Below are 27,169 nucleotides of genomic sequence, written 5' to 3'. Positions count from 1 at the left end.
CAAGAAATATTCTGTCTCTTCTTGGCTATTTTTAATCAATCACCTTATTTAAACATGTTTTAATGAAGGACCAATCATAAGCAGAACAGAAGCTCAATTTCCTGAGTTTATATACACAGTGTTGACTTTATTATTATTAAAAAAAAGAAATAGGCCTGGTCTAATGAAGGCAAATTGTTAATGGAATAATAAATAGTATTAGCTATTTGGAACAATGTGCTTAGGGAGTGAGGGAGAGGGAACAGGAGAGGTGTGCATGTGTGTGTGTGTGTGTGTGTGTGTGTGTGTGTGTGTGTGTGTGTGTGAGAGAGAGAGAGAGAGAGAGAGAGAGAGAGAGAGAGAGAGAATGGACGTGCATTCATAAAATCTTTAATTAAATAACCAAAGTAGATCAATCCCAGAACATCATGTACTGCTTAAAAAATGCAAATTTCTGATTGCCATTTTTTAAACACATGCATTAACATCATTGATAGGTGGAATTTTCAAGAAGCCATATTTCAAAGTCTGACAGATAAGGTTAGAGCAAAGACTTATTAGACTAGACTTCAAGCTTGCAAGGATATACTTCCCGGACTACTCACTTGAGTTTGTTTCAGAGTTTACAGACTGAGTTTACAGATAACTCATGATTTCTTTAAATACGGATTGCTGAATAAACCAAAAGCAAATTTGACTAGTTCATACAACATGCTGAGTGGTTAAAACTATGGTTGCATTGCAGAACCTGCAATGACTGGTTTACAGAACATATGTCAAAACTGAGCAAACTGCAGTTTGACTTAACATGTAGAATGATGTATTCTGGCGATAGCTTTCTCCTATGAAACTCATCCCCAATATTCATCATTCCCTTTCTTTTCCAGCTGATTCTTAATATGGAATACATAAACTCTTATGGGGAAGGTCTCTTTACCTACTGTTGCAGTATCCACTTGTCTGATACTGACCTCCCTTGAAATTAATTAATATTTACAGACAATAAAACCATAAATATCATCTCTCCTAGTCTCAGTTATATGAGTTTCCCAAATAAGCACCCATCATCTCTCTCAATGCAAACATTATAATAATAATAATAATAATAGTAGTAGTAAAGTTGGAAGGGACCTTGGAGGTCATCTAGTCCAACCCCCTGCTCGGGCAGGAAACCCTACACCATTTCGGACAAATGGCTGTCCAGTCTCTTCTTAAAAATTTCCAGTGTTGGAGCATTTACTGCTTCTGGAGGCAAGTGCTAAGTCATAATACGGCTTGTTTAAATTTGGCTTAGTGGATACATTTTTATGAGATGCTTAACTGAGTCATTTAAAGCCCAGCATGTTAGCCAAATCGATAACTCTGATATCTAAATTCTGACAAATGGAGATTAACTTATTAATTCCTCAATATATGTTCTCACATTAAATAAGACAGATACAGATACACCAATAACACTATCATTTATTAATATATATTGTAGTTTTCAGAAAAGTGTGGTATTTATCTTACATTGCCATTTTTTCCTGTGAGTGTCAACATCTATTACATTTCAATAGTTTAACATTAAAATAAACTCTTTAGGTTACATTATCTATGAGTTATCAAATAAAACATTGCTCCCAGAGTGAGTGGATTGTTATTAAATTATGAGCTCTACATTTTGCCTATCAAAGGACTCCTGCAGTGAAGATATGAATATAACCAGTGGAATAGAAATCATGGGCGCTCCATTCATTGGAGATTTTTAAAAAGAGGCTAGATAGTCACTTGTCTGAGATGGTATAGGTTCTTCTGCTTGAGCAGGGGGCTGGACTAGAAAGCTTTCAAGGTCCCTTCCAGCTCTGTTCCTATTCTATTCTATTCTATTCTATTCTATTCTATTCTATTCTATTCTATTCTATTCTATTCTATTCTATTCTATTCTATTCTATTCTATTCTATTCTATTCTATTCTATTCTGATGGGCTCCTTAGGAAGACACTGAGTTGTGATGTCCTCTCCCATTTGCTACTTAGAGCACTGAGGAGCTGACATCCATTTGCCTTAGTCTAGCGTGGAGGCAGGCAGTGTAAAATATTCCTGGACCATGAGTTGCTATTCGATTCTCAGGCAGTGGCTCCAAAAGCAGAAATGCTTTTGTCCACCATCCCAACTGCATAATTTCCTGTGCATTGCACCCAGATTACTATGACATGCTTGTGAGGGAATGAAGAGGGGGTTACTGTCTGCATTTGGGGAAAACAGAAATGCTCCCCATCCTACTTTCTCAAGGCTCAGCTCAGCTCTGCATAGCTCAGTTCAATGCTTGCTGTTTCTCAAAGGGTTGTAAACCCTGAGGGTAAATGGACTCATTTATCTATTCATTCATGCACTCCCTTTGTAGTGTCCTCACAAGCCTCTATGCTGGTGTTCCAGATCTCTGGCTAATTGAGTCACACTGTGGTGTTTTTATGAACTCGCCAAAATCCATAGATAGCCTCAGCCCACACAAGTGCTTAGCTTATAAAAGTATGTGTATACAGGAGAAAAGAAGGAGAAGACAACAAGCAAGACAAGGATGTTGGAAGTGGTGTCTGAGAATTTATGTGGTGTCTGGGAACTATTACAAGCAAGCAAGAATGCTCTTAGTTAATTGCCAGAAGTACAAGCAGCAGCAAGCCTTCCATTGTGGTGTGATTCCTGCTGAAGCTTGGCTTAGAGTTTGGCCTGGAGTTTGGTAGTAACCTACTGCTTGGTGAGCTAGAAAGAGGCAGAATAGACAACATCACCACCAGATGGATCTGTAGCTGGCTGACAAACCGTACTCAACGAGTAGTCCTCAATGGCTACATGGAGAGAAGTAAGCAGTGGGGTGCCACAAGGCTCCATCTTGGGCTCAGTATGCTTTAATATCTTCATAAATGACTTAAATGGGGGAATAGAAGGGGAACTTGTGAGGATAATTAACCAATGGAACAGCTTGCCTTCAGGGGTTGTAGGTACTCCATCATTGGAGGTTTTTAAGAAGAGCCTGGACAGTCACTTGTCTGAAATGGTATAGGTTCTCTTGTTTGAGTGGGGGGCTGGACTACAAGACCTCCAAGGTCCCTTCCAGCTCTATTCCATTCCATTCTAATCCAGTCCAGTCTAGTCTAGTCTATTCAGCTGAGGTAATACCTAACTCCAGCCAGCGGAAGAACGTTTGGAAGGAGGCAAAGGTTGTATGCCACTTTACAGACTCTGAGACTTTTGTTTGTTTTAAGATTGAGTATTAAAGACGTATTTATGTCACTCATCAACTTTCAAGGCCCCAAAGGGAGGAGCTAACCCAGAATAACAGCCTATTGTTGAGGAAGGTATGTGCCACAATGAAGCATTGTGTATACTTACTGTAACTTTTAGGTTATAGTGTGTTCAGCTCTTGGCAAACGAAGCTTCACAATGCTCTCTGTGGAATCACCTTTGAAAAGCATTTGGAAGCTGCAATTGGGAAAAAAAATGCAGCAGCTAGAGTAATAATTTAAACTACATTTGGGGTGTGGGATAGGGGATGTGATTCCTCTATCACACACCTATCACTGACTTCCTGAATCAATACATTCATTTCCAAGCTAAATGTACCTTTAAAAGCCATAAATGATTGAATCCAGGATGTGTTTGTAAGGTTGGGCCAGAAAAGCAATAGCCATCTGGTACTGATAAGGTAATTATAAGACTTGGTATGAGAAATCTATAAAACATGGTACTTCTACAGCAAAGGCACCAATTTCAGCTCCAGAGGTGAGAAAGCCTAGAACAGAAATTCAGCTGACGATGTGCCTAATGCAATGTTTTTCAAATTCACCAACTTTAAGATATGGTAAACTTCTAGAATTCCCCAGGTGGCTGGGGAATTTTGGGAGCTGAAGTCCACTTAGCTTACAGTTGCTGAGCTTGAGAAACACTGTCCCAATGGGACAGAATCACACGGGAGAAGCCGTTGGCGATTCTGACTTGAAAAGGGATGATGCAGCAAAGCTTCTGAAACTTAAAAAATGCTGCCATTCTGTGCCTCTTTAAACTGTTTCCCAGAGAACATGTTATGTGCAGTGCACATAAAAGCTGCAGCTCCATGTTCCTGGTAATTTCAGCTTTGCATTTTTCATTATCAGCTTCCTTGTAGTCATTATTTTTTTTAAAAAAAATATATCCATACCCAGTTATGTGAAACAGTCTGTTACAATAATCAAAGAAGACTTCCGGAGCCTGACTGCCTGCTGCTATGTTGGGGCAACGTTCTCCAGAATTCCCAGCTATCATAGTCAGTGACTGGGAAATCTGGGAACTGTAGTTCTGGCACTCCTGGTGGTTGGGGAAGATTGTTTAGTGGATCTATTCTGTAAGAACTTTTATTTATTTTTTTTTAAAAAAAACAGTCATTTATATAATCATTTCCCCGTCATTTTCCTCTTACTAGATAGAGGCCAAAACCATGATTTCACTTTCTTGATTTTTTTCTTTTGCCATTTTTAGAGAATGGATTAATTACTATGAGGATTTCATAACCTCTTTCTCTGTTCCTTTATAAACACACAATAGAGTATCATCTGATGTATTGCTGGTAATTACATCTTCATGAGCACTGATGATTTTTCTAATTCTGTTCATTTATCTCCTACAGATTAAGAAGTAGGTCCAGGAACAGCAGCAACATTGCTTAAAAATGTCAAAACATTGTAGTCAGCTGGGACTGGAGTCAACCACTAATCCAACAGAGAAGATTGCTGCTCCATCTACAACTTGTGCCAGACTCTGCATGGAAGCTGTCAGCTGTCAGCTGAAATCAGTGTGAAGGAAAGGCAGGTGATCTAGAAAATGAAAGGTCAGCAACGTTTGAAAAATTATATAAGAATTGCCCCACTTATATTGCTTCTGAATTTTGTAACATTGCTGGTGGAGAACAGATTTCTCAAGGGCTTTGAACATCCAAAGAGGAAGAATCAGAGTTTTGGCCATAAGAGTTTCCACAGTATGTCAATGGCCTTTGCTTCAACTCAGGGCATTTCTAGAAAGGATCTGGTAAGACTCCTGCCTGAAACCATAAAAACATAAGTTTGGGAAAATAGGCAACTACAATAGATGGATCAATTTTCTGTTTGGTATAGGCAGCTTTCTATGTTTCTCAGGTCTCTCCAAGAACTTTATTTAGTGACCTCTTTCACTGGAGAGCTGAGAGTATGTTTGGCTACCCAGAATGCTAAGGAAATAGGGAAGCAGGAAAAGGTAGAATGAAGAGGATATTTGAAAAATGCTTGAATTGTTTGGGAATGGGATGTTGACAGGAATGAATCAAACTCCTCCTGATAGGCCTTAATGAGAGTGGAGCCAGAAAGGGGCTAAATGAAAGGCCAGAGTATGAACTTCTTAAATTTCCCAGGTCACGGTTGGGACTAGGAGAAGAGGGTAGTTGGGTCGGTGGCAGTGGAATTAACATTGACATTATTAAGTTCAGGGGAGTGGTTTGGGGGAATGGAGTAGAAGTAATTGAGGGTGTATGGAGATGGATACAGAGGAAATAGGATGGCTTAGTAGTAGGAAACCCTATGTGAAAATGGGAGGGAATGGGAACAAGGGGAGAAGTGAGGATTCAGAGGAAGCTTGCATCATTTCATCATTAAAGAGGCAAAAAGAGAGAGAAAGTGGGAATGAGTCTCTTTTGGGGAAAAGGGATTGGCTGTCTGATACAACCCTCCTTTTTTAGCCCTCCGTCCTCAACTCTAAGACCAGATAACTAGACTCTCAGATTGGTCTGCTCCCTTCTCAACAAGCCATAGCTCAATCTAGCCATTATTGACAATTATTGATTAGTTTCCAACTTTTCATTTAGAAAATGTTATGGGGAAAAATATTGGCCGATGGCTGCAAAGGGCCTTGGAAAAAACAAATTACTGACCCATTTTAGTCAGGTTTCAGACACATGGTCCGCATGGAGACAACACTGATTACATTCCAAGAATCTCTGGAGTGTAATCAATACATTCTGGATAGGGCATATGTAACTCTCCTGGTTCTGTTTGATCTCTCAGCAGCTTTCAGTACCATCAGTTGTGGTATGCTTGTGAGCTGTCTCTGAGGGCTAAGGGAGGGGGCCCACTATTCTTCGGTGATTTTCCTTCCTGAAGGAGCAGTTTCAGTCCATAGAGGGAGGATGGAAGAGATGGCTTTCTAGGCCCCTCAATTATAGAATATTTCCAGCCTTGATGATCTCCCCACTCCATTTCAACATCTATGGGAAATTGCTGGGTGAGATCATTTTATTAGCATGGGCAGACTCTCTGACATTTGCCCAGTGAGTTTCACAATCTCTGCATTGCCTATAGAGATTTTGGAATGTGCTATTTGTGGCTTGTGTCTCATTCTTCTGTTAAAATTTGTTTAGTAAGCGTCACTTTGGAAAGCAGAATAAGAGAGGCAGAGATTTATTTTTGTTGATTTTTCTTGATCTGGTTTGCTCTATGTGTGCTTTGTGTGTGATGCTTCATCTTTCCCAAATCGAAACACTTTCATCATTCCTTAAACTCTCAGTCTGCTTGTCTGACATGCAGTATAGTCCTTATTTATCTCTTGTCAAGTCTACCTGCTAGTTTTCTTTTGTTTCAGGGCTTCTTCTTCTTCTTCTTTTTTTTTTTTTGTATATTTTATTGATTTTTTAGAATAACAAACTTTAGTGCTTAATAAACAAAGTGTTGTCTGGGTTCATATATTTAACAACGGTCAGTAGTTTCTATACTTTCATAATCAACATATTAACTAGAAATACCTCTTGTCAAGTCTACCTGCTAGTTTTCTTTTGTTTCAGGGCTTCTTTTTATCCCCTTTCAGGTCCCTTTCATTCTCACTTCAATTAAATTTAATTCTCTTTTTTTAAAAAAAAAAAAAAAAGTTGTTTTCTTTCTGCTATTAGTCTGTCTTGTCCTTGTCTGCTTTATTACTAAATTTTCTTCTTTAGTGAGTCTGATGTAGTGTAATTAAAGTTAGATTATTATATATAGTACAGATTAATTATTCATATGCTTATATCATATGTATAGCTTATTTTAAAACAGTTTTTGGAAGTTTTAGTGGATCATTTTCTGCATGGGTTCAGCATAACTTCTCTATGAATTTTTAGTTGACTGCTGTGCTATGCTATTCTTATTCTTGCTTTCACTGCCTCAAAAGAGGTCCAATAAAATGTTTAAATCTGTTGTTGTGAAATCTTTCAAGCTATGTAACCAATTTTTTCTGAATCAATGCTACCAAAAGAGTTTGATAACAGGTGTTTTGATGCCTCCTTCTTATAGCCTATAAATATTTTTGTGCAAAATATTTTATTAAATTAAATTTTGAATCTTCAATCTGTTCAGATTTAGTTCTGTTGTCTTCAAAGCTTGACCAAATATCCAAATCTAGACTGAATTCAGACTGAATATTGGCAGATCTGAACATCCCTACTTAAATGGACCTATGGTATATCCTAACAATATTTCTAATACTGTTGATTGCTTACCAGAGTCTCCTGAGGTCTGTATAGATGTTATGTTTTAAAATATTACCGTTTTCCCTGCAACCATTTTATAAATTGTTCTTAAACTTGTATTCTGTATTTCAGTCATACAACACCAAGGATAGCTTTTCTAAGATCCATATAAAATGTATTGAATAATTTAATATAAATCTTGAGAATTAAAAAGAAATAAAAGGCCTATACATTTAATAAATAAATAAATCCCCAATAATATAGAAATAATTAGTCACATTAGATGTTTGGATAACCAGCTGCTCCATCTCTCTTCACTTGATGGATAAAATGTTTTATATACATTCATTTATTCATTCATTCACATTCATTCATTTATTCTAGTGCAATGGTTAAAGTTAAGATTTGTGCAATGCAAATCTTCCTGCCACCACAAAGCTCCCTGGATACTTAGGCCAATCACATATATGCATAAACTGTTTCTTAGTCCCATCCCTCCGACACAATTCTTATATGCATGCAGTGACAAAAAACTCCGATGTGTGCCCCTTTGGGCTTTCAGAAGAAAGATTGGGTATGAATGTAACAAATAATCAAATACAATCGGGAAAGGTTTAAGATGTTACTAATTCAGTGGATTCAAGCTTCTTATTCAAGCACTCTAGCCTTCTGTAAGACTGCATACTCTATTTACTACTTTCTTTTTCTCTGCCCATAGTTTGATCTGTCTTGTCTCATATTAAGTTACTTACTCACACACACACAAACACCATTGACATTGATCTTCAAAGATAAAGGTTACGCCACCTTTGTCTTCAAGGGTATAATGGGTGAGATATGAGTACCCATTTAGAACTGCTTCACACAAGCTTGTTCATTGTTCTCACTCCTCTGAAATATCCTATGCCCATTTGTCTCATCATTCATTTGGAAGAACACCAAAATTCTGGTTATCTTGACTAATTTACATATATATATATATATATATATATATATATATATATATATATATATATTTTCTGAGGTTTTCGCGGGTATTTGTATATAGGTCTTTGGTTGTTCGGGTTTTCTCCCGCGTAAAATTGGAAGTGTCTTGGCAACATTTCGACGAAGTCACATTCGTCATCTTCAGGCTGGTGTTTTTAGCTTCTTGCTTTGAGCAGCAATGTGTGGTTTTAGCTGTTTCTTCCTTTTAACTGCCAGTGGGGGTATGAACTGATTGGATGGGAGCTTGGCTGTGTTCTGATTGGGTGGAGGTGTGTTCTGAATGGTTAGGGGCTTGGCTGTGCTCTGATTGGCTGGGGGAGTGTTCTGTTTGGTTGTGCTCAGGTTAGTCTGAGTTGCAGAGGGGTTTAAGATTTTGGGGTTAGGGAGTCGTTTGTCAATAAGGGCAGGTTTCCAAATGGCTGGTAGGCAGGAGGTATCATCTCGCTTGTTCATGCTGTGTGGGCGTTTTTCTATCTCGATGGCTTCTCTGATTATTCTGTTATTAAAATGTTCACTTTTGGCAATGGTTCTGGTATTTTTAAAGTCAATTTCGTGTCCTGTGGCTTTAAGGTGTAGTCAGCTCCATAGGCTCACCTCTACAAAACCTAGCCAAATTCTCGCCAAACAACTACAGCCCTATGCAGAATCCATCACCTCACACGTAAAAAACTCATTCCAGTTTATAGAGATCATAAAGAAACAAAGCTTACAGCCCAGCGACCTACTAGTGAGCTTCGATGTCATATCCCTCTTCACCCAAGTGCCTATCAAAGAAGCCTTGACAGCTATTCAAAACAAATATAACCCCCCAAACACATCTTAGATCTGACCAACCACTGCCTATCCAACACATACTTCATCTATAATGGACAAAAATACAAACAAACAGAAGGAGCACCCATGGGATCACCCCTCTCACCTGTCATTGCCAACCTCTACATGGAACACTTTGAAACCCAAGCTCTAGAAAAATCGGATCACAAACCCAAACTCTGGCTCAGATATGTAGACGACACCTTCATAATCTGGCCACATGGGAAAGAAAAACTGGACAACTTCCTCACACACCTCAACAGCCTACACCCCAAAATACAGTTCACCATGGAAACAGAAGCTAACAACCAACTTCCCTTCCTGGATGTCTTAGTCTACAAGAAATCCAATGGCTCCCTAGGACACACCATCTACCAGAAGAAAACACACACAAACCGCTATCTGCACGCTCTCTCACACCACCACCCAGCACAGATCAACTCTGTAGCCAAGACACTCATCTCCAGAACAAAACGCTTAGCTGACGAACAACACCTAAAACCCGAACTACACACTCTCACCAATGTACTAACATCCAATGGATTCCATAGAAATAAGATTACAAACCTAATCCAAAAAGAAACCCCCACTAAAATCCAAGACAAAGAACAAGAAAACGGCAAAGCCCTCCTCCCATACATAAAAGGCACCACAGACAGAATCAGTAAGATCCTCCATAAACACAACATCAAAACAGCATTCTGCACAAACAGAAAAATATCCACCATCCTTAGAAACCCCAAAGATAAATTGAATTAGAAAATCAAGGAGTATACGAAATCCCATGCACCACTTGTCCCACCACATACATCGGACAAACCAACAGAAGAATAAGTGCACGCATTGAAGAACATAAGAACTCAGTCAAAAAAGAGGAACCAACATCTTCCCTGGTCCAACACCTTAAAGCCACAGGACATGAAATTGACTTTAAAAATACCAGAACCATTGCCAAAAGTGAACATTTTAATAACAGAATAATCAGAGAAGCCATCGAGATAGAAAAACGCCCACACAGCATGAACAAGCGAGATGATACCTCCCGCCTACCAGCCATTTGGAAACCTGCCCTTATTGACAAACGACTCCCTAACCCCAAAATCTTAAACCCCTCTGCAACTCAGACTAACCTGAGCACAACCAAACAGAACACTCCCCCAGCCAATCAGAGCACAGCCAAGCCCCTAACCATTCAGAACACACCTCCACCCAATCAGAACACAGCCAAGCTCCCACCCAATCAGTTCATACCCCCACTGGCAGTTAAAAGGAAGAAACAGCTAAGACCACACATTGCTGCTCAAAGCAAGAAGCTAAAAACACCAGCCTGAAGATGACGAATGTGACTTCGTCGAAACGTGCCAAGACACTTCCAATTTTACGCGGGAGAAAACCGAACAACCAAAGACCTATATACAAATACCCGCGAAAACCTCAGAAAACAAATATCGAACCTCTACGGGGAGGAAATCCACCATCTGACCAGGACCTATGAAAAACTTGAAGTCCAAAGAGCTTCCATTTTATGTGACCTCGCATTCCTACGTAACTGCCGAGATCAAAATCTAATCCCCACATGTTTCCAACTGAAATTCCACTCCAACTCTGCAGCCACCAAACGGATCCTGAAAAGAACAGAATTGGCCCTAATCAGAAATGAACTTCACACAAAAAGATTCCTCCTAGACCGAATTAACAAAGATCTCCTCATACTCCACCTCAAACTCAGCAACAAGATCCACCCCGCACTTTGGGACAAATCCAAACAACTCGCCGTCTGGAGAGCCGAAACACAGACCACCCTCAAGACAGATACACACACCAACAAACTCCGAAGACTACAAGAACGCCAGAAACAAACCCCTCCTCCCTCACAGCCACACATGAAACAAACAATGCATAACATCTCAGATAGGATCCTCACCAAAGCCGAAACCAATGTCCTTTCCAAAGGATTCAACTTTGCAGTCGCTCCCAAACACATCCCCACTGAAACCATTATATGTGAAGTTGAAACCAGCCTGACCAAAATCAACCCCGATGACGCTAACAAAATCAGACTCAAAATCACCAACATCCTCTGCACCAGCAAGCCACCCAAAAGCAACTTACCCAAAGAGGAACAGACAGCACTACGTAACCTGAAAGAAGACACCAGCATAATAATCCTACCAGCAGACAAGGGCAACGCCACGGTGGTTATGAACACATCTGACTACCAAACCAAATTAACCAACCTACTCCAAGACTCCACATACAAACCCCTAAATACAGATCCCACCACCTACCTGGAAAAAACCACCAGATCCAAAATAAAAGCCTCCCCCATTAGCGAAGAGATCCAGCAAAGAATCATTCCCAGAGAGAAATCATCCAGATGCCCTAAACTCTATGGTCTCCCCAAGATACACAAAGAAGGAACCCCACTCAGACCTATAGTCAGCTCCATAGGCTCACCTCTACAAAACCTAGCCAAATTTCTCGCCAAACAACTACAGCCCTATGCAGAATCCATCACCTCACACGTAAAAAACTCATTCCAGTTTATAGAGATCATAAAGAAACAAAGCTTACAGCCCAGCGACCTACTAGTGAGCTTCGATGTCATATCCCTCTTCACCCAAGTGCCTATCAAAGAAGCCTTGACAGCTATTCAAAACAAATATAACCCCCCCAAACACATCTTAGATCTGACCAACCACTGCCTATCCAACACATACTTCATCTATAACGGACAAAAATACAAACAAACGAAGGAGCACCCATGGGATCACCCCTCTCACCTGTCATTGCCAACCTCTACATGGAACACTTTGAAACCCAAGCTCCTAGAAAAATCGGATCACAAACCCAAACTCTGGCTCAGATACGTAGACGACACCTTCATAATCTGGCCACATGGGAAAGAAAAACTGGACAACTTCCTCACACACCTCAACAGCCTACACCCCAAAATACAGTTCACCATGGAAACAGAAGCTAACAACCAACTTCCCTTCCTGGATGTCTTAGTCTACAAGAAATCCAATGGCTCCCTAGGACACACCATCTACCAGAAGAAAACACACACAAACCGCTATCTGCACACTCTCTCACACCACCACCCAGCACAGATCAACTCTGTAGCCAAGACACTCATCTCCAGAACAAAACGCTTAGCTGACGAACAACACCTAAAACCCGAACTACACACTCTCACCAATGTACTAACATCCAATGGATTCCATAGAAATAAGATTACAAACCTAATCCAAAAAGAAACCCCCACCCAAATCCAAGACAAAGAACAAGAAAACGGCAAAGCCCTCCTCCCATACATAAAAGGCACCACAGACAGAATCAGTAAGATCCTTCATAAACACAACATCAAAACAGCATTCTGCACAAACAGAAAAATATCCACCATCCTTAGAAACCCCAAAGATAAAATTGAATTAGAAAATCAAGGAGTATACGAAATCCCATGCACCACTTGTCCCACCACATACATCGGACAAACCAACAGAAGAATAAGTGCACGCATTGAAGAACATAAGAACTCAGTCAAAAAAGAGGAACCAACATCTTCCCTGGTCCAACACCTTAAAGCCACAGGACACGAAATTGACTTTAAAAATACCAGAACCATTGCCAAAAGTGAACATTTTAATAACAGAATAATCAGAGAAGCCATCGAGATAGAAAAACGCCCACACAGCATGAACAAGCGAGATGATACCTCCCGCCTACCAGCCATTTGGAAACCCGCCCTTATTGACAAACGACTCCCTAACCCCAAAATCTTAAACCCCTCTGCAACTCAGACTAACCTGAGCACAACCAAACAGAACCACTCCCCCAGCCAATCAGAGCACAGCCAAGCCCCTAACCATTCAGAACACACCTCCACCCAATCAGAACACAGCCAAGCTCCCATCCAATCAGTTCATACCTCACTGGGCAGTTAAAAGAAGGAAGAAACAGCTAAAACCACACATTGCTGCTCAAAGCAAGAAGCTAAAACACCAGCCTGAAGATGACGAATGGGACTTCGTCGAAACGTCGCCAAGACACTTCCAATTTTACGCGGGAGAAAACCCGAACAACCAAAGACATATATATATATATATATATATATATATATATATATATATATATATATATATATATATATAAAATGGGATGGTAACTTTGTTACATATGTTGCTTCATGCATAAAACATCTTTACAAAAGGCACAAGGAAGAGAATTAATGTGCGGGGAGAATTAACCCTTTAATATTAAAGATATTGTTATTTCCAGCCTGGAAGATTTTCTTTTCAAATCACTGAATGCTCAGAAAGTCTTCTTCCCCTTCAAGGATGCTGTCACAGCCAGAATGGACTTCCTCCAAATACAAGAGCAGAAGGAGAGGGTTTTTCATTTGACCTAATTTTAACAGTCAAAGAAGCTGATTTAAAAACAAAAGCAGTAAAGTATTATTCTTTCCATTTCCTTCATTACACACTATTTTGGCAACAAACAGAAATGTTTGGGACCAGTGGTATATCTATCACACAATACATACACAGTACACTCTTTGACAGAATTTACACTACGATTGTAATATCTATCTCAGTGACCCATAGCAGATCTTTGATTTTTCAACTGCCTTTAATTTTGTGGCCGAGGGCCCATTATTTTCCCCTCAATCACAAGGTTCCTACCTATTCTGTAATAAAGAGCATATGCTTGCATAACTTTTGCTGCATAAAATTTTAAGCAAAAATGGAATGAATCCAAACTGAAAAGGGCAAAAGACTGTTTGTATAAAAGTATACTCTGCTTTAGTAGGAGGATAGCCAGTCTATTGGCAATTACTTCTCAAGTGGCTCAACTATTTAATAGAACACTCCCAGCTCAGGGTTACAGGTAGCCAGTTGGACTAACTTCATTCTGAAACAAAATGAGCACATGGAAATTTGAACAATCTATATTTTAGACAAAAGTGCTGAATTAATACTTAATCCCATTTAGTCTTGCAGATTTTGCTCATGTGAAAAATGAAAATTTGCCTGTAGCTGGCAATGGGTTTCACTAAGTTCCAGCTCAAGGATCAAAATACTGTTTCATTTCTTCTTGCTCTCTTTGCTAATGATGCTTGTATTTTTATGACCAAACTTCTAGCACTCATGTCCCCTGACTTTTCAAAGTGACAAGAAGGGAATTGAGCTGCTTGGCTCCTCTTAACAGAAAATCAGCTCATATATCACATGTTCCTTAGAGAAAATTGGCAATCTCCTAATAATGTGGAGTTCAGTGCTCAACAAAGGAAGAGGATCAGCATGTGAACACATTCCATTTCTACCTTCTTTTGTGGAAGAAATTTTATTGGTTTTTTTAGTTTTTAAAACAAAATGCTCAAGACACACCGTGTGTTAGGGTAGTCAAACATCCAAAGACAAAACATATATACATAATTCTGTCAATACATCTAGTATTCCCTCTCTTTTTCCCTTAGGTAACATAATTTATTTAAAATAGTCCAATTCTAGCTTAAATTTATTCAACTTATACCTGATTTTAAAGCTTTAGAATTTACACTACCATAATCAAATTAGCTTTAGGTACAAACATTATCAATTCGGTTATCCCTTCCAAATATAATCTAGTTCCTTGATTTTATCATAAATCTTATTTAAATCTTCTTCCACTAATATCCCTTAATTAAAATAAAATGTTAATCTATCCTATACGTATCTAGTCCATCAATTAATCAATCTCTCTAAGCTGACAGAAAAAAATCAAACCTTAAGTCATTTCAATCCATTAAACAGAATTCAAAGTACATCCAGTTAATTGTCATAACTAATAACATCCGTGTTATCAAACAATCAAATCATCTTATTAGATTAATTCAACATTACATAATAGTTTTCTTAGAAGTAACCCTATCGTCCTGAAAAAGAACACACTTTTAATCAATTTCATATATATTTCCATTAATCACCCCTTTTTCTCTTACTTCTAACTCACAATCTTAATCCTAAAATCAACCCATAATTCTAGATTACCTTTAATCCATTACCTAAAAATATCTCCTTTTTAAGCTAAAATATTGATCTATCCTAGACTTATCTAATCCATCAATCAATCTGTTTAAGCTGACAGGATAGCATCAAACCTTAAATTATTTCAATTCATTGAGCATCAGACCAATACATTTTGTTAGCAATAGTAATTTTCATATAGATAAACTTTATATATCTTCCATTAGTCACCCATTACTCTTACATCTAACTCATAATCTTAGTCTTTAAATCAATCCATAATTCCAAGTTGCCTTTAGTCCATTACATAAAACTTTAACTTTCACTTTTTTCAGTCTTATTCTGGGTTTCTTCTTATGCCAAGTAGGTTTCCATAACTGAGCTTCCCTTCCTGCTGATAAGTCTCTCTTTATTGCTTGTAATATCATTTAAATCAGTGAGAACCATCTTAGCCTCTGCATTGGCCCTCTGACTCTCTTAACCATAAAGTCTCGTTGCTTTAACATTTCAAGTCTCAGTCTTTGCTTTTTCTGGTCCTGAGTACCATAAGTGAATTGCTTATAAGGAAAAATCAATTTCTCTTTATTTTCAGTTAAGTCCTCTTCTTGTGTAATCTGTTTTATAGAAGAATCAGGTGTGGTCTGAAAGTCAATTCTTGCATTGTAGCACATATTTCTTCTTTAGCCTCATAGATCTTTTCCAGAATAAGTTTACAATTTAAATGTGAGTGCAACTCTATTTTAAAAATTGTTCAACTGCCTCAAATTATCTTTCTCTTGAAAAACAGTTTGAAGACAAAAACCATCTCCTCTCCAGATAGATAATAATTACAATATTAGCTTTTAACCAGTAGATGTCCTCAGTGAGCTAAGAAATCTTTTTCAAAAGTCTTTTTTTTCTTTTCCCTTTTTTTCTATTTTTTCAGGGAAAGGTGGAGGAAGAAATACTCAAAAAAAAGCAGCATAGACTGATAGCAGAATTCTTAGGAAAAAATTTTTTCCTGTACCCCAAAACATATATGTTAAAAAAACGTAGTCTCTAAAAAGTTATTCTTTTGTTCACCTTTCTTCCCAAACATATAAAAGCTGCCTTTCCAAGCCAGGGAAATAATTCCAACAGGAATCTTATAGGCAAAAAAAAAAAAAAGGCATAAAGAGAGGGGGAAAAAAATCTCACCTGGATTCACCATGGTGGGTTTTCAAGCTTAGCTGTTCTTTGACTTGCGGTTTGTAGCAGCTGAGTGATCAGCCATTTTACTGGCTGATCTTCTCCGTCGGCCCTCAGAATTGGCCCAGACAGCTGGAGGAGCCGCTGCTCCTCCATAGCCGAGCAAAGCCTCTTTGACAGAAGTCGCACCCTCCAGGATGACTTTAGACCCGCATAAGGGTCTACCGGTGGAGGGAGGCTAGCCAACGAGGAGACGAGTCTCTTTGAATGACTAGGAGTGCCGTAACCCAGAACCGGAAGTCCCATTTCTACCTTCTTGAAGAATCAAGCCCTTTGGCATCTTGAAAATGCCTGATAATAAACAAAGGAAAGGAAGATCACAGCACTCTAATGATACAAGCTTGTGGATCAAAGAAGGAAAATGCACAGTATTTTCAGTAGCAGCCTTTGCCCTTTGGAATAGCTTCGTGGTTGAGATCAGGTGTAATGATATGGGAAACAGAGGAAAAATCATAGCCTAGGTAATGATGGAAGGGGTCACCAAAGCATCCCAGAAGGGACCTTCCCTAATTTTCTGGAGAGTACATTCAGATCTTCAAGATTCTATTCATGTAGCACAGTGGTTCTCAACCTTTTTAATGCTGCGACCCCCAACCAGTCGTAAGTCGAGGACTACCCAACCAGTTGAAAGTTGAGGACTACCCAACCGGTCGTAAGTCGAGGACTTTCCCTGCCCGGGAGCGCCGCACATGCGTGGTGCCGCCCCCTGCGCCGGCCGAGGTGTACCTGGCAAGCGGCAGAGATGGAGCAGGCCGACCACCGGCTGGGCCACCAGCTGGCCCAGCCCAAGGGAGGTAAGGCACCCGCTGGGCCCCACACGTGCCAGCAACATTCCCTGTGCCCGCTGGCCTCCCACCTCCCACCCCTGGCCTTACATTTTTAGTAGTTGCTCAGCAGGGAGGGGTGGAAACTTCTAGACAGCTCGCCTTCGCTGCAGACAACTTGCAGCACCGTTTGCAGAATGGGACTTTTGGCGGGCTCAGCAGGGCAGAGACAGCCTGGACAATTCCTATTGGCTTTTGAAAGCCAATAGAATTAGACTCTATTCAAGAGAGTCTATTCTATTGGCTTTCAAAGGCCAATAGAATAAAAGGGAGTAGCACAGCTAAGGAAAAGGGGGGAAAATGGCGGACTGCGTTGTTTGGCAACCCCCGTGAAATGGTCATTCGACCCCAAATGGGGTCCCGACCCACAGGTTGAGAACTGCTGATGTAGCACTACAATACACATAAAGCTAATACTCCTGGGTGTGCTTTTTGTCTGAACTCTCTTGCAAGGGTAGCATCAATCTGTATCACAGGATATCACAGCCTAACTGACAAACCTACCTTACCAATAACTTAAGGCAGTGGAAGAACCTATAGGAGTGTCCTTCAGGAAAGTTCCATATTCTAAGATGTTCATTAATGAAAAGATGATGTAAGTTATTATTTGTGTACCTAGAACTTTTATGTAAGTTTATTATTAACAATAGCAATAGCACTTAGACTTATATACCGCTTCTCAATGTTTACAGCCCTCTCTAAGTGGTTCACAGGGTCAGCCTATTGCCCCCAGCAATCTGGGTCCTCATTTTACCAATCTCAGAAGGATGGAAGTCTGAGTCAAGCTTGAGCTGGTGAGAATCAAACTACCAAACTGCTGGAAGCTGGCAGTCAGCAGAAGTACTGTAGCCTGCAGAACTGCATTCTAACCACTGCACCACCAAGGTGCACATTAAGGATAATTTATTTATTTTATTATATTTTATTTTTTTCATCACATTTAGAGATCGCCCATCTCTATCATTGAGGTAAGGTAATTTCAATGTAGAAACTGATAGTCCACTGTCAATACAATAGTTTGCATTAGTTTATTGCAGAACTCAGCAACTAATTAATTAGCATATGGTTGTGAATTATGCTGCCTGTTTTGTTAATATGCAAAGCCTCCCTAGGCAGAGGCTTTGGAGTGGGCATTCACGAACAACTAGAATGCCTTTTCTAAAATTAGATGATACACAATTCTAGCCATGCTGGCTCAGGAATTCTGGGAGTTGAAGTCCACGAGTCATAAAAGAGCCAAGGTTTCCTACCCCTGTCATAGGGGAACAGTTCCAACAAGTTTTGCTAAGATAAGAGGATTAAAATACTGTAGCTGTTAGAAGGGTAGAGTCTGGCTCATAATTTATATTAATTAAATTATTGCATCCATGAGAAAGTTTGACAGAGTTAAAGACACTCTGCTCCATGATATAACAAAAGGCAACATTTGGGTACTTTGTGAAGCAGAATTTTTGGCCCTGGAGTGTGCTGGCTACACATTTTGCTCTTCTGGTGTAAGCACTGATGAGGCCATGTCACCCTCCTTCATGTACTACAAAAAGGACAAAGTTTTTAATGCCAACTGAGTTTGCTGAATACAGACTGTCTACATTAGTAAAGCACTTCTCTTCCCTGAGAAGGTAATTTGAATAAAGGAATCTTCTTGTTAATTAGGATGGAAAACCTTTTCCTTTGAGAAAAGTCAAATGTTTTTCTGCTAGTTTCAGGAACTCTCTCAGTGTCTGTATGTTGCTATACTCACTCCACTTATTTAAAAGATGAGACGTTCCAGGAATAAAATGGAAGGAGACTGAAATGTGTTATAATTGGGGGACTGAATGGCATCTAAGATTTGGTTCCTGTCTGTTGTGCTTTTCATTATGACTGTGGCTTTTTTAGGCTAGATCACTATCTCTCTATACAAATACAGATCTATAGCCCATGGCTGCAAAAGTGAAGTGCTGTTTTCCAGCAGGGCCTGTTGGACCCACAAATGTCTCCTTAAGCAGCAGACCCTGCATTGCTATGGATGAAGCTACCAGAAATACTGCATCATATAAGAAATTTAGATGGCAAAGCAGAATGAGAGATAACCCCAGGAAAATGGGGGGAAAGGAAGGGAATGACAGAAATGCAGAGAAGTTAACTTCATACAGACAAAATTTGAATATGTGTCAGTGAGAGTGCATTTATACTTAATGGCTATTAACAGAAAATTTAGCTTTTTTACCGCAAAACATCACATAGCTATTCTGGAGAGGGAGGTTATTAACTAAATATATTGGTTGAAAGGCTAGAAAGGATGTTAGTACTATAAAGCTTTCAGCAGCCCTGGAACTGCAATCTTTGTTTTTTATTACACTTTCACTAGGCTGACATAGCACTTCATTTTCTTTAAGAAAAAAAAAGTATATTTCAGAAATTGAAAGTTTGATAAACTGATAAAATTTCCCCTCCTTATCCTGCCCCATCTTGCCAGCAATTTGTACTAGAGCCCAGAGAAACCACACTGGATTTCCACCCATGCTTCAAATGGATGCTTTCGGCTGTTTATAGCCAAGGAGAGGGATGAAAGAAATGGCACCCTCAAGCCAAGGAGCCAGATTTTTCTCTCTGCACCATGGCAAGATTCTCAGCTTTATTTCTGATTTTGACTGATTTGTAGAGTGGAGTTGATGAATTACCTAATGCAATATTTTGCAAGGTTAAGATTGGCGAGATCAAATCATCCTCTTCAAAATTGAAATTCTGTCTTTCCCTCAGAGAGAGAATGCCAAAATATAACACCTTTCCAGGGATTCTAGGTTTCTACCTAAGTTCCATGATTCCTAATGTTTATTGCACAATAAGGAAGCATTGTGCTGTTGTTCATCAAAATATGAAAATTGATAATTCATAAGCTCCAATGAACCAAAACATGTTTTGTCTTTGCTTTTTCGAACATGTGCAACTGAATCTGGATTGCTGATGATGACTGACATTAGTCATATTTTCTTCAGTTATTTTTTGTCTTTCTAATTTTGGACAGTTTGAAATTTCAGCATCTTTTCACCCCATCTCCCAGTCTTGTGGTTTTGGAATGGTAAAGTCTATTGATTAAGGCAGAAACACCTAATAGTGAAAACATATCTAACACTTTTTCCTCCACCTATTTTCCTCACCACCACAATCTTGTGAGGTTAGTTGGGTTGAGAATGAATGACTGGCCTGAAGTCACCCAGCTGACTTTCACTCCTGAGGTAGGACTATAATTCATAGTTCTTGTTTTTTTTTTTTTGATAGATTTGTATTTCTAATTTGTCATCATTTCCTCTGTTGAGGATATGTAGAAAGGGTAGTGTATTGTTGCTTTCTTATTAACTTGTGGATTTTATTCCTTTGAAGAAATTGATGGTTTCATGTGTTTTCTCAAGTTGTTATTTTTTATTATGATGGTGTTGCCTTCAGACCAGTTCCATACTTTTGGTTGTATGTATTGGAATGGAATGTCATAATTTCTAGATGCTGCATTATGGTCTCTGCTATGAGCCCTGAGATTGGTGATTCCCAGGGTGTTCTTCACATTGGTTGGTATATGTGGTGAATAAAGTGACTCAATGAACTTCTGAATTCATAGATTATAAATCAAAAGCTTTGGAGCCGAGCTACTTGGGAAGGCTGGGATAGGAACTATTTTTAAATAAATAAATAAATAAATAAATAAATAAATAAATTTAAGCAGAAGTCATAACGGTTTATTAAAATGTTTCCCAGAAAATCTAATAATGAAGATGGCAAAGGGACAAGTACCATCCAGTGCCCTAAATAAACTAACAATTCTGAGGAGTAGAAATAAAAAGGTGAGAATTTGCAGAAGTACAGAGAAATTTGGAGAGGAAAATATTAAAGTTCTCACAAAGACCATCTTTTCAGCAAGGAGAGGTCTTATGAAAAGTTTATTTTTTATTTTTTGTATTATTCAAAATGTCATTGGGAACCCCAAAACTGCAATATTGGCATCATCTGGCTGATCACTAAATGTGGAGTAAGCTGGCCATTCTGAAGGCTCAGTGAAAAAGTCTGCAACTCCTACAAGATTGATTTGATAAAAAAAAAATCAACAAGCCAACTGAAAGGAGTGTTACCCATCCCTATTTGAGAAGGGAAGAAAGCGTATTTAGCAGTCAAACTTTTGTTGGTCACCAAAAATGTTGCACTTTAACTGCTGTGACTTCCAGCAGCAACCTCAACAGACCAGGGGTAACATCCCTAATACTCTTCAAGGGCACTCTGTTGCAAACTGTACATTATATAACATCAAATGAGGGACTATTTACTTTCTGAAGTAAGCTTGCCATGTACAGCCTGTGCCTGAGGAATGGAGTGAATATCTGATCAGCATATAAATTCCAGCCGAGCAACTTTATACAAGTATTTCCTGAGGTAAAAATAGGGTACCTTTCAAATCTGTTACAGAATTTATTCTGCAATGCAACGTATTGAAGGCCTGCCTGAACTTGCTGGGCTGAGCTTGCAAATGATCCATGACAGCTAAAAAGATCCGACGCTGATAATATTATCCTCTTCAAAATGTTTCCTTCTAAAAAGTTCACTATGTGGAATCAGCCTGTTAGTTTAAAACATAATAAGTCAGTATTCACTACACTGACTTATTAATCAGCTAAATAGTATTTCAGCATAATTACATCATCTTTGATTATTTGAAATTGAAATAATCACAAGAATTAAGGCAAATCTCTTTAGCTCCTGCAATCCTTTGTGCACCTTTTTTGGATGGAAACTTATAGGGTAGGCAAGGCGCGTTGTATGACATATATGAGTTCCGGCACCTTTTTTTTTTAACAAAAAAGAACTGTTTTTTTGGGGGGTGTATGTATGTATGTATGTATGTATGTATGTATGTATGTATGGAAAATTTGCATAAAAATATGACTCCTGGGCATGTCTATGGTACAAATAAAATACGAACACCAGGAGAGTATAAATATAAAAATATACTTTACTAAAAGCTGCCAAGCTTTCGTTTGGAAACTCCAAACATCATCAGGGCTAAGGAGCCAGTAAACAATGATGACTTAAATGGGTTTTGCCAGCATCTGCAGCCGGCTCATGGACCGCGTCACCAGTCCCGGCCAGTTAATTAGTGTTCCAGATGTTTCTTTGTTACTCTCCTTATGCTTCCTTCTATGGTTCTTCCGGATCGTTCCTTCCACTATCTCATTATTGGCATTCATCTCCTCCACCACCCCTTTATCCTTATTTCCTTCCATAGTACTGACCCTCCTCCCCTATTTGTTTTCATTTTCCACCCTGGGGGCATCTGTTTCTCCTCTATCAGTGTTACAAGCTTCCCTGGGCTCACAGACGCTCCCCCACACACACGCTTTTCTCAATCCCTGCTCCACACCCTTTCTTCTCACTCCTCCACTGTCATGAGTAACTTTCATACGGGTGTTGCATATTTGGGGGTCTATGCCCTCCTCCTCCGTCCTGGCAATCTTCGTGTTGACAGTTCTCCACCGTTCCATTTGTTTGCTGCGTGATCGGGTGCTTACTCTGTCTCTCAATTCATCATCCCCCCTCCTCCCTATCGCATGCTCTTCCCCATTGCTGATAGGAACTGTATTCAGGCAGACACCAGGACTCCAGATCTCTGCATTCTGATTCCCCGTGTTCTCACTCTCCTCTCCTGTGCTCGTCTTTGGGGGGACTTCAAAGTGTTCGTCCCGGGGGGGGGCTGTATTGTTGGTGGGGGTATTCCTTGTCTGCAGAGGGGCCAGGCAGAACACCGTGTCTCCCCCTTCCCCAATATCACCAAGATAGACCCCCACCCCCGGAACTTAACAACAACTGTGGAGAGTGTGGAAGATCCAGCATGAGGAGTCTGCAACCTAACGCTGTGGGTAGGAGGGAGAAGAAGAACGAAAGCACGGCTCGATTGCCTAGGCATACGGTGAAAGGGAGAGACACGGTGTATATGTATATGTTTTCGTCGATTTTCATGGGTACAGGTATGCAGGTCTTGGCGTATTCGGGTCTTTTCCCGTTTAAGATTGTGAGTATCTTGGCGACGTTTTGATGAGGTCCCACTCGTCATCTTCAGGCTGGGGTCTTCGGCTTTGTGCTTCTGCGAGCCAGCACCTCAGCTACTCAGGATGTTACAAAACAGCTGAACAATCCGCAAACAATAACTCCAACACAGCCAAACAACCCACCTACAGCAACTAAGCCAGCACTCCACACACCCCCACCAATAGTTATAGAGAGACGGCAGCTCCGATCACACTTTGCTTGCACAAGCACGAAGCCGAAGACCCCAGCCTGAAGATGATGAGTGGGACCTCATCGAAACGTTGCCAAGATACTCTCAATCTTACACGGGAAAAGACCCGAATATGCCAAGACCTGCATACACACACACACACACACACACACACACACACATATATATTCTGAGGTTTTCACGGGTGTTTGTATGTAGGTCTTTGGTTATTCGGGTTTTCTCCCGCGTCAAATTGGAAGTGTCTTGGTGACGTTTCAACGAAGTCTCATTTGTCATCTTCAGGCTGGTGTTTTCGGCTTCGTGCTTCTAGGAGCAATGTGTGATCGTAGCTGTTTCTTCATTTTAACTGCCAGTGGGGGTATGAACTGATTGGATGAGAGCTTGGGTGTGTTCTGATTGGATGGAGGTATGTTCTGATTGGTTAGGAGCTTGGCTGTGCTCTGATTGGATGGGGTTTGGCTGTGCTCTGATTGGTTAGGGCAGTGTTCTGTTTGGGTGGGGGCTTTGTTGTGCTCAGGTTACTCTGAGTTGCAGGGGGAGGTGAGATGGTAAGCATTGCTATTGTTTGGCTTCGCGTTCATGGTCATGCCTCATTTTCATGGTGGGTGTCAGTTTGCTTCATCTATGGATTGGAGGGGTTTAAAGTGGCTAATGATGCAGCTGTGGTCTGGCTTCTGGTTTGTGGTCATGCCTCATCATCGGTGTGGGTTTGGGTTTGCTTTTTGCGTGGACGTGTGGTGGTGACATCCTGTGTGGCTTTTGTGAGTGTGGGTCTGGTGTCATTCTTTGTGTTAGGGACTCGTTTGTCAATAAGGGCGAGTTTCCAAATGGCTGGTAGGTGGGAGGTATCATCTCGTTTGTTCATGCTGTGTGGGTGTTTTTCTATCTCGATGGCTTCTCTAATTATTCTGTTATTAAAGTGTTCAGTTTTGGCGATAGGTCTGGTCTTTTTAAAGTCAGTTGCATGTCCTGTGATTTTAAGGTGTTGGACCAGGGAAGAAGTTGGTTCCTCTTTTTTGACTGAGTTCTTATGTTCTTCAATGCGTGCACTTATTCTTCTGTTGGTTTGTCTGATGTATGTGGTGGGACAAGTGATGCATGGGATTTCGTATACTCCTTGATTTTCTAACTCAGTTTTGTCTTTGGGGTTTCTTAGGATGGTGGATATTTTTCTGTTTGTGCAGAATGTTGTCTTAATGTTGTGTTTGTGGAGGATCTTGCTGATTCTGTCTGTGGTGCCTTTTATGTAAGGGAGGAGGGTTTTGCTGTTTTCTTGTTCTCTGTCTTGGATTTTAGTGGGGGTTTCTTTTTGGATTAGTTTGGTAATCTTATTTCTTTGGAATCCATTGGATGTAAGTACATTGGTGAGAGTGTGTAGTTCAGTTTTTAGGTGTTGTTCATCAGCTAAGTGTTTTGTTCTAGAGATGAGTGGACAACTGGACAACTTCCTCACACATCTCAACAGCCTACACCCCAAAATACAGTTCACCCTGGAAACAGAAGCTAATAACCAACTTCCCTTCCTGGATGTCTTAGTCTACAAGAAATCCAATGGCTCCCTAGGATGTAGGATGCTAAGAAAAAGACATAGGCATGTCTTGAGCAGAGGTTTGAAGCTGCAGGATACAGCTTGACAAACTCTGAGTTTATTCTTTCTTATATACTTTTTACATACATAGGCTTTGCCATTAACTGCTGACATTTTACATTTAGAAGTTTAACCTTTAGCTGTTGACATAAAGTAACTGAAAAATTCCTTCATATAAGCAATTATTTTCTAGTAACACATTACCTGTTGAGAGCAGGTAAAACAAATACAGGTAAATTAGGAAAGGAGAAAGAACTGATAAAGACAAGAAGAGATAAAGACAGGAAGAGATAAGTGGCAACTTATTATTTAGGTAGGTAAGATATTAAGTCAAAAGGGGGTGATCTTTTGGCTGCTTCCTTGGGACAAAGGGTATCAAAAGGTTATGAGGTTTGGGGGGGGCAATGCATGGCAGTTTGCTGCACGTGCAAATTTCTCCACACTAGGACACACCATCTACTAGAAGAAAACACACACAAACTGCTATCTGCACACTCTCTCACACCACCACCCAGCACAGATCAACTCCATAGCCAAGACATTTATTAAAAGTATCTTATATATGAATGTAAAAAGAACGTATGTTAACATCTGATAAATATCATGGTATATGTATGGGGGAGAGTTTGGAAAAATAAAAAATTATTATAAAAAAAAGTCTGCTTCCCATCGATAAATATCGTTCTAGGCTCCAATTCGGTTAGTTTCTCTACACAGACCAATCAATTCCTCAGAGTTTACTACTGTTGGGCATTTTCCCTGACAAAGTTATTTCTAACTTTACTTAAAGCTGCAAGAAAAAAGGAAAGTCAAATCACCCAGAAAAAGAATGGTAGAAAAGTAAAGTCATTAGATGCAGTATGCATTAACAAATAGGTTATCAGATCTATTGGTAGGTTCTTTTCAGAGGAAATTGATCAAGATCAGAACAGTAATAGAAAAGCTGAAATCTGCACTGCAGCATAATTCAGGTTCTAGAAAAACTTCCATGCAACAAATTACCTTGTTTGGCACTGATACAGGAAATATATCATAAAAATTCCTCTTATGACAGTTGATTATTATTTTTATTCCTTTCTCTGTAAAAAAGGCCCAAATAGATCAGAAGAGAATAGCAGATTCCACCCTAGCTATAAAAGGATACACAAGCAAGTATGCAGTATCAATTCTGCAATTTCGAATTCCCAGAAGAATTCGTGCATAGCCTACGGCCAATAGTGCAGGCCAAAAGTGAGTTATTCAGATTTTGGCTTTGAAGTTAACATTTGAGTTTTCACACATTAAGGGCTCTTTAGAATTTGAGCCAAGATCATTAGTAGATTGACTCTGCCACACTGCTGAAGAAATATACATTTTGCAAGAAAGATTAGAAAATGTAGCTGGGTGGGGTTTGGGAATTATTCTGCTTCAGACCAGTTCTGTTAAGAGATTCCTTGGAAGTCAGTTTTATCCCCCACACTAAATACATCAGACCTCTCTGGAATATATATTTTATTTTTTAATTTCTTAGTTTTTTTATCTGTCACAATTCCAAACTTTGTAGGAATTTATAGTGTCAAGGCACAAAATGAAACTTCCACAGTCAAAATAAAAAAAAATCATATTAGTATAAAGTCATAAAGTGATATAGACACACTTCACTGTAGGCTTTCTACAACAACTTCATTTTCAATGTTGTTTTAGAAAGACAACCTTATTCAAGCAGGTGACTGTTCTAAAGTATTGGCATTGCTATAGAAAAGCAGCATGTAGAAGCTTCAGTAGCACTTAGCTTGCAGAAATGGAAGATTACTGGTAGTTTCTCCCCACAAATTGATTCCGGCTGGAGGCTGATTTCAGCTGGAGAAACTGCACCTGGAGATATCTCAATGCCAAGCTACATGAGGCTTTATAGATAATAAATAGCACATTAAATTGTACTTGGAAGCTGATCAGAGGTAAGGTTAGGGCTTGGATCATAGATGTCTTATACTCATTGGCAATGCCAGCCAATAAATGATC

General features: G+C 39.6%; 1 long non-coding RNA gene across 1 annotated transcript in view; it reads left to right on the top strand.

The window, feature by feature from the left end:
• Positions 1-27,169, top strand: part of LOC120306669 — a 43,606-nt gene that overhangs the window by 2,442 nt on the left and 13,995 nt on the right. Inside the window, exon 2 of the long non-coding RNA XR_005556368.1 lies at positions 4,622-4,822. This is a non-coding gene — a long non-coding RNA (uncharacterized LOC120306669). The remainder of the gene's footprint in view (positions 1-4,621; positions 4,823-27,169) is intronic.

The sequence above is a fragment of the Crotalus tigris genome, unplaced genomic scaffold, assembly GCF_016545835.1.
Source record: "Crotalus tigris isolate CLP2741 ecotype Arizona unplaced genomic scaffold, ASM1654583v1 scf7180000017743.441908, whole genome shotgun sequence".
Classification (NCBI taxonomy): domain Eukaryota; kingdom Metazoa; phylum Chordata; class Lepidosauria; order Squamata; family Viperidae; genus Crotalus; species Crotalus tigris.
The sequence above is the reverse complement of the archived record's forward strand: the minus strand, read 5'-3'. Positions and strand labels throughout refer to the sequence as shown.